This window comes from Pithys albifrons, chromosome 22, assembly GCF_047495875.1.
Source record: "Pithys albifrons albifrons isolate INPA30051 chromosome 22, PitAlb_v1, whole genome shotgun sequence".
Classification (NCBI taxonomy): domain Eukaryota; kingdom Metazoa; phylum Chordata; class Aves; order Passeriformes; family Thamnophilidae; genus Pithys; species Pithys albifrons.
The window spans coordinates 8,081,226-8,094,026 of record NC_092479.1 but is presented as its reverse complement, the minus strand read 5'-3'; the positions used below and the strand labels follow the sequence as shown (position 1 = coordinate 8,094,026).

The following is a 12,801-nucleotide window of genomic DNA, read 5'->3' as shown; positions in this document are numbered from 1 at the left end:
CGAGTACTAATCATGAAATACCTTTTTTATCTTGCCATCATACCAGTTTGCTGCTTGACAGTGTTTAGGATCATGTTTTCAACGTGCCTCCAACACTGGGTCAGTATCAATGGCAGATGTGCTGGAAACCACCAGGCAGATGCACCTGCAGATCCAGGGACAGAGCTGTAATGTCTGGGTAAACAGCCTTTCTTTACAGTGTTCAGTTCATATCCTTGTGAGGTGGAGCTGGAAATTAACTTCTGTTACTGTAAAAGAGTGTGTTTGCAACTTTGTAAATACCAATTTAATCTGGGAACACTTCTGGGTTTTAATAAAATTGCAGCTGAGAAGGTTTCCTGCCATACAAACTGAGCCTGGGTTAACAAAAAGATGATTGTCAGAGCCTTTCCTACAGCAAAGGGCTTTCTTGTTCATGCCTGGCAAGTGTCTCTGCATAACTCCTCACTGCACAGGCCATGCAGAATCATTCAGTACCAGAACTGAGGCAGCTGAACCATTTAATTCACTTTTTTAGTATAATCTCTAATCTCCACCAGTTGTGTTCACCCCCAGTCATGGGGAGTTCACCTGACTTGTGGTCCTCCATCATTTTTTGCTGTCCTCAGTATGCAAAGAGTTGAATGGTTGAACTGCATTTAAGTTTGAGGAAAGACTTTAACATTTCTGCAGCAGAGCCTGATTTTGCTGGATTGGAATTGTCAGCTAAATCTAAAATAGAAATTATTAACAAAAGAAAAAGAGATTCCAAACTAAAAGCAAGTCCCTCTTTGGGTACCACACACACATCTTGGGGAGAGAGAGTTTTCAATTGTTGTGTGGTTGGATCAAGGATAATGAAAGCAGGGCTTGTGTGTGCAGATGCTGCTGGAAGCCCTTAATGAGAGGGAGATGCCAACAAGGACAGAGGCACTTGGAGGGTGGAAGCAGCTGTGCTGTGAAGGAATCCTAAATGAATTTCAGAGCTGATTGAGAAACTATTGGAGATTGGGAAGGACAAGGTGAGTTGAGAGAATTTTTCAAAGTCAAGCAGGAATTCAGGGAAGGTTTCATGGAGTTTTGGCTTACTAGAACAAACAGCCTCATTAAACAAGAGATTAGGAGCAATTGAAAAGAAAAATCCATTTAATCTGATAGATTTTTATAAAATAATATCAAGTCTTTACACAATACTTGTAAAAATGTTAGAAAGACTTGACCTTTAGATAGTTAATCTTCCTAAGGTTCCCCTGCTGAGGGAACGTGGTTGGGGCAGGCAGGGGGATGGTTGGAAAGGTAACAGATCTGGTGAGGCAGTTCTGCCTTGTGTTTGCTTTGGGAAGGTCTGTGCATTCCCAAGGGACATGAACAATAACCTCCTGAAGCTGTTGCAGAACTAGTGGAGTTAAGAGGCCTCTTGAGCATCTGCCATGTCTTGTGATGCTCCAAGTGACTCATGGCAGATGTCACCTTGCTTGGTGCACAAACACCTCGGTAAGCTTGGAGGAGGAGGCTGAGCTGGGGCAGGAATGGGTTCTAAGGCAAGAAATCCTCAATTCTCCTAGGGCAGAGGAAGCCCTGTGGTATCTCTCCCTGCTAAAACCCTTTCTAAAGCAATGCAGGATGTTAAATTGATGCTCTGTGAGACTGCATGGCACTGCTGTGCAGTCACAGCTGAACTAGGAGAGCGAGACAGCACTTAGTCATAAGATGGTGTTGTGCCACGATGTTATCAGTAAGGAAATTCTTCCTATTGCACAGATGCAAATGATGGCTTAATTATATGCTCCTACCAGCATAAGATGCTTTCAGATCTTTCCCTCAGACTCATGTACTGTGCTAATTAACAGTAATCCAACTGGAGGATCCCAGAGCAATACTTCTGCATATTTTTTTCAGCTTATGCTGGAGCTCTTATGTGCTTTTCTTAAATAATTAATAATCATTACTGCCTGCTGTGCTGTGGGTATGTGCCAGTGATCTCAGATCCCAGCACATTTGCACCATTCCTGTTCCTGTCAGCAGCTTGGGTTTGCTCTTTGCAGAGGCTTTCATGTTAAGCCCTTCATTAGCTGGCAGTGGGGTTTGGATTTCAGTGGCATCAGGCTTTGATGTCATTAAGGAGCAAGCTGTTAAAGGAAGTGCCACCTATATCATTACTGTGACTGTTTTTATGCAATTAAGTTAAATACCGAGTAGAAAGCAGATGCATTTTACTAAATAACAGTTAGTACACAAAGCATTTTTATCTCCAGGATTTTTGTGCTCACCTGCCTGGCCCCACCAATGCACATAGTGGGGAGGCAGAGTAGCTGTTAACCTGGTGGGAAACCACGGTCAGGTGAGTGATGGAGCAGGGTGAGGAACCTTTGCTGGCTTCTGTCATCTCTGGAGTTTTTAATTTTTAATTACTCCCTCTCTGTGTCCCCTGGGTTTACTCTGCTTCAATCTGTATAGGTGAAGGATTACCTTACTTTTAATGAGTGCTTGAATGACCAAGTGACAACTCATTATTTTATTTTTGAGTGGTTTAAATGGCGATTCATTCTAGTTGGAGGTTGGCATTTTCTGTGTTTGCCTGAATTAGCTCTAGCTGAGCTGTACTGGATTTGGCAGCGCCTTTAACTTCCTTTGCCTGGTGCTCTGACCATCAGCCTGGTGCCACGGGTGCCATGGACCATCAGCCTGTGCCACGGGTGCCATGGACCATCAGCCTGTGCCAACGCAGCCGTGATTTCCTGACACGGCTCGGCTGTGCTCCCAAGGCGAGGCCCCGCGGCATCCCGGCGGTGATGCAGAGGATGTTTCTCATGGTGAGCCCGTGGCCAACCCCCGGCCCTGTCCCCCAGTCCCCTGTCCAGGGGTGTCCCTGGGGCCGGCGCTGCCCCCGGCGCGGCTCCGCGTGGTCGCGGCTCTGCCCGCCCCATCCCCGGCCCTGCCCCGCCGATCCCGGCCCTGCCCGCCCCATCCCCGGCCCTGCCCCGCCGATCCCGGCCCTGCCCATCCTCGGCCCTGCCCGTCCCCATCCCCGTCCCCGCCCGCTGCCCGCCCCTTCCTGCCGGCGCTCTCGGCTGTCCCTGCGGCGCCGCCGCTGCCCTGGGCGCCGGGACGCGCCGGGTCCCTCCCCCGGAGCCGCGCAGGCACCTCCCTCGGGCCGCCGCGGTGAGTCACGGCGGAGGAGGTGGCTCGGTTTGGTTCGGCTCGGCTCGGCTCCGCTCCCCCGTGCCCAGCGCCCGCCGCCCGCGCCGCAGGAGCGCCGGGGCCGCCCGGCCCCGCACCAGGTGAGCTTTGTGCGCCGCCCGAACAAAGGCGCTGCCCTGCCCGGGGCCTCCCCTTGGCCGGCGCCGGGACCCCTGCCCTGCCTTGTCCTGCCCTGCCTTGTCCTGCCCTGCCTTGTCCTGCCCTGCCTTGTCCTGCCCTGCCTTGTCCTGCCCTGCCCTGCCTGCCCCTACCCTGCCCACCCCACCCCTGCCCTGCCTTGCCCTGCCCCGCCTGGCCCCGCCGCACAGGTACGGGAGGTGCCTCTGTGATGTTGTGGCATCATCCCCCACGTCACGGGGCTGCCGGTTCCCCCCTGTGCCACCCCAGCCGTGGCTGCGGGCCCGCGGCAGGTGAGGTCATTGCTGCGGGGGCTGCCCGGGCCGTGCGGGGCCACAGAGCGCCCAGTCCGCTCGCGGCATCCCTGCCCCCCGTGGGAAAACGCATGTCGGACAGTGGGACCCTCGCGGGCAGTTCCTACCGTGGCTGAAAATTGTGTTTCTGGAGCCTCTGGGTCAGCGCTGGGAACTCCGAGTGTGGATGGGCAGAGTTTGTTGGCACAGCGTGTGCAGAGCGTGCTGGGGAGGGACGTGCGAGGGGACGGCAGCTCTGCCCGGCTCAGAGGGCACCAGTGCCCCAGGACACAGCAGAGATGTCCTCCTGCTCAGCCTCCAGGTGTGCTCCATCAGGGCACATTTGCCTTTCAGACTCCCATTTGCTTTCTCTTCCAGAAGAGAGTCCTTTGCTCTGTTGTGTGTCATCTTTTATTTGTCCATTCCTCATCTTGACACATTGGACAGGATGGGCTTTGATGCTCTGGGAGACATTCTGCAGATGTGAGGATTTCAAACAAAACCAAAACACCAAACTCCAGCAGGCTTGGGAGGCCAGTTAGGTGTGTTTGTTCAGTGTCCTGGGCTGAGCTGATGGTGAGAGGCATGTTTAGTGAGTATTGAAGAGCACACTTCTCAATGCATTTACAAAATCTTATTATGTTTAGTTTTTCTTGGCTGCTGAACTTGCAGGCTTCCAATTCCTTTTGCCCTTGGTATTTTTGGAGCTCATGTGTGATGTGGAATAGCTGCTGAAGGAGAATCACTGTGTAATGAGTGAAAACTGAGGCCAAACACATACTTCAGGGGGTTTTATTTGGGAAGCACTGCTGTTCAAGGTGAGGGAGCCACATATCACTACTTTTGAAAATACAGGCTTGTTTTCATGCCAATCTAAAAGCTACTTTTGCCTGGACAAACAGATGGAGCTGGAAAATGGTGGCAGGTGTTCTTCAGACACGTTGGGGTTCCTTCCCTTTGCTCTAAGCTGAAAAGCATCATCAGTTTTGTATCTCTGGCATCTTGGCAGGCACTGGCAGCTCCTTCAGTCTAATGTAGAGTTGTTGGGAAGTGGATTTGTGTGCTCTCTTGTCTGTTGGGCTGCATAGAAACAGTAAATCCCTAAAGAAGAGTGGAGAATTTAACAAATGCAGGAGAAAAGGGACCTGTGGACAATTAATTGGTAATGGGAAGGACCCAAAGTTGCTTCAAAGCAGTTTTCTCTTTTAGCTCATTTGAAGCTTTGCAACAGGTTGTGGAAAAGTTGTGTAGGACACAGAAGTGCCTTCAGGTTCTTTTGGTGTCCAAGTGACAGTGAAATCCTGCCCAGGACAGGGATCCCATGCCTGGCAGGACTCCTGGCAGTGAATCCTGTGGGATCCAGCCCACCTGTGCTCCCTGCAGGGGCAGGGCAGGGCTGTGGGCAGGGAGGGCTCCCACTCACCACACCTTAATGCTCATAAATCCACTGGACATGAAACATCAGCATGTGGAGAGTTCAGGCTGCACAAAAAGCAGGTTCTGAATCCCAATTTTATGGGAAATCAGTAGCTGTACCAATTCCTGCTCCCTTCCATCCTCTGCCTTTCCCCTTTTCCCCCCATCAACAGTGTTTAAATTTGCAGGAGGAAAGAGAGGTTTCCAAAACAACTTGTGGTGTTTTCTAAACAAAACCAAAAGTGAAGGGAAACCAAACTTAGATTTGCTGACACTGACTGACACATACCTGTTACCAAAATGAAAAACCATCCTACAGTTGCACCTGGGCAAATAGAGGTAACACCTGAATGTGTTTGGTGAGGTGAAGCTGTTGGAGGTTGATGCTTTGCCTTGGAAACAACTTGTGAGAAATAAATCTATTTATGTGTGTTTGATACGAGCTTTTCCTCTCCAAAATGTTTGTCCTCTGTAACCAACATAAACATTTATGACTTTTACCAAGTATTTCAATTCCTAGGTTGGTTGTTGACTACAGAACATCCCTGCTGAGCATCTGACCTAGTTTGAAGCATCAAAAATGCACCCAAGTGCTGTGCACAGAGGCAGGGGGCTCTTGGAGCTGCTGCTGGGAGAAACTTCCAGGAGAGTTTGTTCCAAAAAGAAGGAATGGGTATCAGAAATATTTTTATACATGCAGAGGCAAAACTGTATTTCTTTTTTATTGCAAGCTGTCACCAGATTGGGTTTCCTGCTGAAATGCAGCAGGGCCAGAGGCAGCTGTTCAGCTCCTCCTCACCATGGGCTGTGTGAGGCAAAGTGAGGGGGAGCTGCATCCTCATGGCCAGGCCAGTTGTTGGTATTCTGGGAGTTGGCACAAGGGTGAGAGCCAGAAGGTGGTTATAGTTCAGTTTTCAGATGGTGAGAGGAAATCACTTTGTTTACTGTGTTTCCAGATATGTTGATGGTCTCCATGGTGAAGCTGGTCAGTCCTGTGCTTTACTTGAACTATCAGTGTGTTGCTTCTGGAACAGGATGGTGGGATATTCAACCAAAAATAACCCTTGGTTTGTCTCGGGATGTTCTGGTTTATTTCCTACAAATGCACAGACAAGGAATTTATTTGATTTTTCAGCAAGTCCATTTTCTCTCTGTTACAAGGGCAGCTCACAAGTATGGAAGCAACTTAAGTAATCAACTCTGTTTATGACCATGACCAAGCTCTGAAACCTTCTGACTCACTTTATCCTTCCATAAAATTAGTTGACTACTTCACATGAAGGTGAAGATGTTTAATTAAAGTGTAATTGTTTTGCCTCTGAACTCATCCAGGTCCTGATTCAATGCACATTGAAGTCAGTGAGGAGCTTTTAATTAATTTCCTTGAGCTTTAAATAAGTGCCCATGTACGTGTACCCTTGAAGGAAATGTGACCTCAATTTTTGCAGCAGAGTTGCTGTAAAGGGGCAAAATAAATCCTGGAACAGCTTAAGGTAAACTCCTGATGGGAGGCTTTTGGGAGCACTGGGAAGGGGCAGTGCAGCTGCAAGGACCTGTAAGGTCATTTTAGTGGAGTTTCCTGACTCTGAGTGTGTTGGATCTTACATGGAAAATGGAAATGTCTCTGTGCCTTGGCAGCTTTCTCAGCTGGTCAGGGCAGGCAGTATCAGACTTCAGTTAACTGACTGTTTGTGCAGAAACGATCAGCAATAACACTTAAAATATAATTAACATTAAGAGTTGATGCCAAATTGAGAAAAATAGGAGCATTCACATCTTCTTAGCTGCCTTTCTTTCAGGAATGTCTGCAGATGCCAAATAACACTCATTGGTTTATGTGGAATTCGTGAAAGGTTTTGCTTCATTTCAGAGGTCAGAAACATCAGGTTTTGCTCAACAGAACCTTTATCACTGCAAGCTTGGTCTGCAGCTACAGTGAATTTGGTACATTAACTTTCCACAATTCACATAAAACTGTTTGCAACTCTTCTCTTACTGCTCCACTGTCAAGAATCTTAGTTCACAAACTTCTACAAAATGTGTTTCAAGCCTTAAATGAAATTCTGTGAGGACCTCCAGTTTTGGCCCCTTGTTTTTCATGCATTCACTTCATTGCCCTTTTCTTTGTAGCTACAAGTTTGGGCATAAGTGCTCTCAGCTCCTTCCTTTTGTTCAGACCCCTTAACAAAGGGGTTCTGTAATTGCACAGCAGTTTGGGAGGTGCAGAAATGTGGCTGCACTTCAGCCATTCCCTTTCCCCATTCTGCCTAAAACTGGGGGTGGTTGGATCAATCCTGCTCATGGGAACTTCCTGGAGGGACCTGGAGCCTTACAGTGGTTTTAACCAGTGCTCTCTGGGTTACACCTGCTGTAACCTGGAGTTTGATTCCTCTGAATGGAGATGGTTGATGTGTGGGTTGGGGTCCATCTCTTCTCGTGGGTAACAAGTGACAGGGTGAGAGGAAATGGCCTCAAGTTGCACCTGGGGAGGTTTGCAGTGGATATTAGGAAAAATTCCTCCATGGAAAGGGCTGTAAATCAATGGAAGAGGCTGCTCCATGGTAATGGTGGAGTTACCATCCCTGGAAATGCTCAGAAAACATTGGGAAGTGGGATTGGAGGACTTGGTTTAGAGGTGAACTGATGGTGGTGCTGAGCTGATGGTTGAACCTGATCTTAAAGGTCTTTTCCAACTTTTCCAAATCCATGATTCCATGATCTGCATGATGCCCCCATTCTTAGGGAAGCAATTGCCATTTGTCCTGTAAATGCACCAAGTTTTACATGTATAGATCTTGAAACAGCCAGTTTTAATTACTCAACTTCATTGTGTTGATCTCTGAATAAGGTGACATTCGAACCTGTGGCGAGGGAGGAAGGAAATTGCATCCCTTTTCCTGAGAAATAGGAAGTCTCCTGAAGGCAAGATTTCCTTCCTCCTATTCCCAGTTGACAAAAAAATATAGAAACCAAAGTGTTTGTGGTAAAATCAGTGAGGGATTTGGTTTAAATTTGTGAACATTAAAGCTCCTCTCTTAGGATTGAAGAGGGTTTTCTTCCTCTCTCCATCAGACATCTTTGCACTGTGGTCTTGTTTGGTGGCCCAAAGGAGGGAACAAAAATCCTTTCCTTGTCCTCTTTGGTGTTCACAAGTCCTTCAGGGAAGGGAGAAGCTGGCATTTTTTTGCAGGTGTAATTAAAAGAGCTGCTCAGAGCAATGTATGGAACACTGTCCAGGAAAGCTCTCACAGAATGTTATTTTGGGAAGGTCCCAGGAGCACAGGACTCTCTGGCCCACGTTGTCCTGGTGCTCACAGCTCCCTGGGGAGCCAAAGGTTTTGTGGTCTGTGAGTACCAAAGGGATGATCAAGGACTGTGTTCATATGAGACAAATACCCAGGAATTCTTAGTTCAACTCACAGCAAGAGCCATTAATAAAATATCTCTTTAAATGGTTTTTAAAAATCAAACCTTGCATTGATTCAGCACTGCAACCACTTTGCTTTCTTGGTTATTCAGAGCACCCCTGGGGAAAGCAGCAGAGGTTTTATTTATTAATTTTTCTCTAAAGAGGCAAGTATGTGACATGAGGGTTGTGTTTAACACGTTCTACAGCTGATTTTATTGTTGTGTGAGGCCAAAACAGCATCTGTTGTTGTCCAGTGATTGTGCAATTTTGGTAGCCAGGAACTACTAATCCAAGAGCCTCTGGCCCTGGCACTGCTTTGATAGAGCATTGCAAAATACTGCAATGCCAAGTAGTCACCAGGCTAATAACAGCTCATGTTCTAATGGCTTTAAAAGCATCCAGTTAGCCCTAATCTCTCTGCTCCAAAAGATTTGTGGCATTTACAGTGTGAAATGGCTGTGACCTGGCAGTGATGATGCTCAGATGTCAGTCAGAATTACAGGGCACACTCTGAATGGAAAGCCCTCCCTAAAACACAGGTGTCTGGAGGTCTGTGCTGTGAGTGCCAGAGAAATGCCCATAAATTTATATATAAAATTACACACAGAGTAGAGAGGAGCCCTCCCAGTGCATTGCTCATGATCTGCCATTTCGGGTTCAGTGCACCCAGTGCTGTGGGAATTTGGTCACTGCACCACAGAGAGTTTCACTCCCAGGATGGCACTTCTGGGGTTTGGAGGCTTTTACTGTGTGACTGTGAATTGGAATTCATTGTTATTGTTATTTTAACTGCCTACAGACACTCTGGAGTTTTGGCTGCTCTCAGTTAGGATCTTGCCTGTTTGGATTAGGGATCTGTGCTCTGGGATGACCCTGGAGCAGGGGTGGGACCAGGGGGACCCCACTGTGGTCCTTCCAACCTGGCCCATTTGGTGGGTCTGTGGTTTCAGACTCTCCTGGAAAGGTTCATGGTTGGTTCAGTGTCACTTGCCTTTTTGTTCAAGTTGCCTGAAACATCAAATGTTTGTACGAGATGCAGTTGAATTTCCAAGCTCTGCATACAAATATAATATTAATGAACTGTTTGGCTGGAAACACACCAAATATTGGAGTGCTCTCCATTAGCACTGCTGGTAATTCTGACATCTGTCCTTGCTCATGTTTCTGTTTCCTGTTCCATCCCAAGCTACTTGAGAATTGCTGAAGAGGCAGCAAAACCACCCCCTGCACTGTGGGCATGTCCACACACCTGCAGAGCCTGGGCATTGTGTCTGTTGTGGAGCCTTTCTTTGGGTTCAGTGTGAAGATTGAACCAATTTCTTGCTTCTACAATCAACTCACTCTTTACCCATGTCCACTCTTCATGAGCATTGGCTGTTTATGGCCCAGGTGTGACGTGACATTTTGCCCTGTTAACTTGAGTTTCTGTGCTATAAACCCAACCTGCAGCAGCCCCAGGTTTGATACTGATGATCTCTGAGCCCTCAGAGGGTTGGGGGTCCAGTGTTGCCTCTTCTTGCAGAGCTCTTTGCAAACATGACCACAATTAATGGTGTTCATGTTCCTGGTGCTCGTTCAGAGGCTGGTCCTGCTCAGGTCCTGCCCTGCTCATAGGACAGATGTGCTCAGGGGTCTGCCAGTGGTGTCAGTAATTAACAATCCAAAATGCCACCCTGCAGGTGGAGGGGCCTCCTGGGAATGTGTTTGGGCAGTGTGTGCCATCCCAGCCCTGTAAATGGGGGGATGCACTGAAAAGAATTTGATTCTTGTAAGTGCTTGATAATTTTTACCTATTATTGCTATTTCACTGTTTTATGATTCAAGTCAAAATCAAGCTGTGAATATAAAGCTAATTGCTTGGGGACAGGCAAAAGTACCTCAAGTTTGTGTGCTGGGAAGTTCCTTTTCTGTTTCTGAGAGGATCAGGCATTTACAAGGGTGTCCAGGCAGTGTTGCTGCACAGCTTTGTTTTGATGAGGGACGTGTGGCACTATTTTACAGCAGTAATTCCTCAGCGTGGGGTACCTGGTAGTTAAATCACTGCCTATCTGTCATTAGTGCCCAATTTCCTGCCTGGGAGATTTGTAGCTTTGTTATAAATAGGGAAGAGGTGCCTGAGCCTCCTGGTTGGGACAGGAGCAGCACTCACCCATCCAGCTGAGCACCCTCCAGAATAAATTCTGCAACATTCCTCTGGAATTGTTTCTGTGGCTGGGAGAGAATCAGTGTATCAACTGCTGCAGAGAGTGTTGTCACTTTATAAAGAATTTTTGACACTTTCATCTTTGAAGTGTGAGTACCTTGGGGAAATGAAAGGCTTTTTTTCAGGTTTTGTTGCTGTTACTACATTTAATTTCAGAGGCTTCAGGTTGACTGATGTGAACTACCTAAAAACCTGTGCTGCCTTTTCTGAGTGCATGAGATGTGATAGGTGTCTGCTCCTCCAGGGAAGGGGAGGAATCATCTGGTTTGTGTGTTCCTGAAGGTCAGGAAGCAAATATTAATTTCATAAAAGTGGTTGTTATGATGGTAGGATGTTTTTATTTATTTTTACATTAGCTTGAGCATTGTTGTAAGAACTGGTTTGATATATTGGGAAGCTTTACTGAAGGCACTTCATTACTACTTCTGAAGTCCATTTTGAAGCTCTGAAAGGTGACCCAGCACTGGGGAGGAAAAAAAACCAACCTCATGTTTCATGAGTGAATGGCAGTTTTGGTGCTTGGGGCTGGTCCTGTCCCTCTCCAAGAGGGAGGGCTGTAGTAGTTGGTTAAAAATTTAAATCTAACCTTTCAGAGATGCAAACCTACCCCAGGAGTTCCTGCAGTAATTGACCCCAGTGTGACACTGGGCTGCAGGTTCTGGAGTCAGCTCAAAGGCAGTGCTGAGCACAGAAAGGAAGACAAAAAAGCCCCTGTTAAATATTTCAACTCTTACAGTTCACCTATAAATAGGTAGCTGTTATGAATTCTTCATTGTATCCCTCTGGAGAAGGGAATTAATCCAGTCTCCAGCTGCCTGTGACTGAAGGTCAGGAGTCAGGATGAATTAGAGGGAAATTTGCAGCAGGATTTTGCAGACTCTGTTCCTGCCTTCAGGTTTCAGCTCCAGCCTGGGAGGTGTCTGGGCTCTGGCTGTGCCCTGTGCAAGGCCATTTGAACAGAGCAGGGCTGCAATTAGGGGCAGAGCATCCCCTTGCCCTGGCACTTGGCAGGATGTCCATCCTGGGGCACTGCTGGTAACAATGCCCAGGGCTGGGAACCCTCAGCTGCTCTCAGCTCCCTTTGAGCTCTGCAAATACACCTGCAGGGCTGGGGTTTGTTCTCCACAGCCCCTGATCTGTGCTTTGTAATCCCATCCCCTTAATTGAGGTTTTTAACTGCCTTCAACAGAGCCAGGCAGGTTCAAGGGGAAAAAATAAATTGTGGCTGAACTTGGTGCTGTTGGTTTTCCTTTGGCTGGGACTGGAAATGCTACAGGATATTAAAGAGCTCGTCAGCTGTGAGGTAGTTTGAAAGAGCTTGCCAGATGGCTGCTCTGAGTACCCTAAATTATTAAGGCAGAATATGTAAAATATTACATTTTCTGACAGCTTGCTGCCTCTTTATGTCCCCCCCTTAATGCAGGCTGTGCAGACTCCTCAGTTGCACTTTGTTTTTCCCCATATCAGGGAAATGTGGTGGTTGGAATTTCAGCATTCCAGAGGACTCCAGTGTTGGGGGGAATATGGAATTTGAAGGAACAAAAGCCCCTGTTGCTTTCTCATTGCATTAAACAAGCATGTCTTTAAAATTAAATGGGATGCTAAAGTGGTTTGCCTTATGCAAAATTTATAAACACACATTTTTGTAGTGTGTCTTTTTGTGTTTCTCTGTAGGGATGTGAAATATTTATTTATTTATTTAAAGAGAGTAAATCAGAACAATTTGGAAGTTCTTTATTATGACCCATCTGTGGCTGTGTCCAGCAGACAGTCCCTCCCAGGGCCTGAACTCAGCCCATGTAGGTGGAAATGAGGGAGATCCAGTTACAAATTGTAATTTTTGCTTGCTGTGTGTTGGAATCATCTGCTGAAGGTTCAGTCAAAACAGTTCTTGCTGCTGAGGTTTGAGTTTCCCTGGGAGCTGTTTCCATCTGTTGGTAAAACAGACGAGTTAAACTGAGATGGAGTACAGATTTCTCCTGTCTGCATTTCCATGGAGTGAAAACCCAGGAGCTGATGTCCTGAATCCAGATAGGAAAGCAATAAAAGGGGGAGCTAATGGCAGTGGCAGTATTGTTTCATGATTTACTGCTGTGTCCAGGGTCAGGAATTGAAGAGAAAGCCACTGCAGTCTTTCAGTTCCCTTTTGGGGAGGAATACATTGTATTTTCATTAAAGCCTTT

General features: G+C 47.1%; 1 protein-coding gene across 2 annotated transcripts in view; it reads left to right on the top strand.

Annotated features, from left to right (window-relative positions):
• The first annotated feature begins 3,025 nt into the window (after positions 1 to 3,025).
• Positions 3,026 to 12,801, top strand: part of CTNNBIP1 (catenin beta interacting protein 1) — a 29,931-nt gene continuing 20,155 nt past the window's right edge. Inside the window, exon 1 of one of the 2 annotated variants that reach the window (XM_071575682.1) lies at positions 3,026 to 3,260. The gene's annotated coding sequence lies outside the window, so the exon portion shown is untranslated. Of the gene's footprint in view, positions 3,261 to 10,543; positions 10,708 to 12,801 lie in introns of those variants that run through there. The other variant, XM_071575684.1, reaches the window with a different exon arrangement.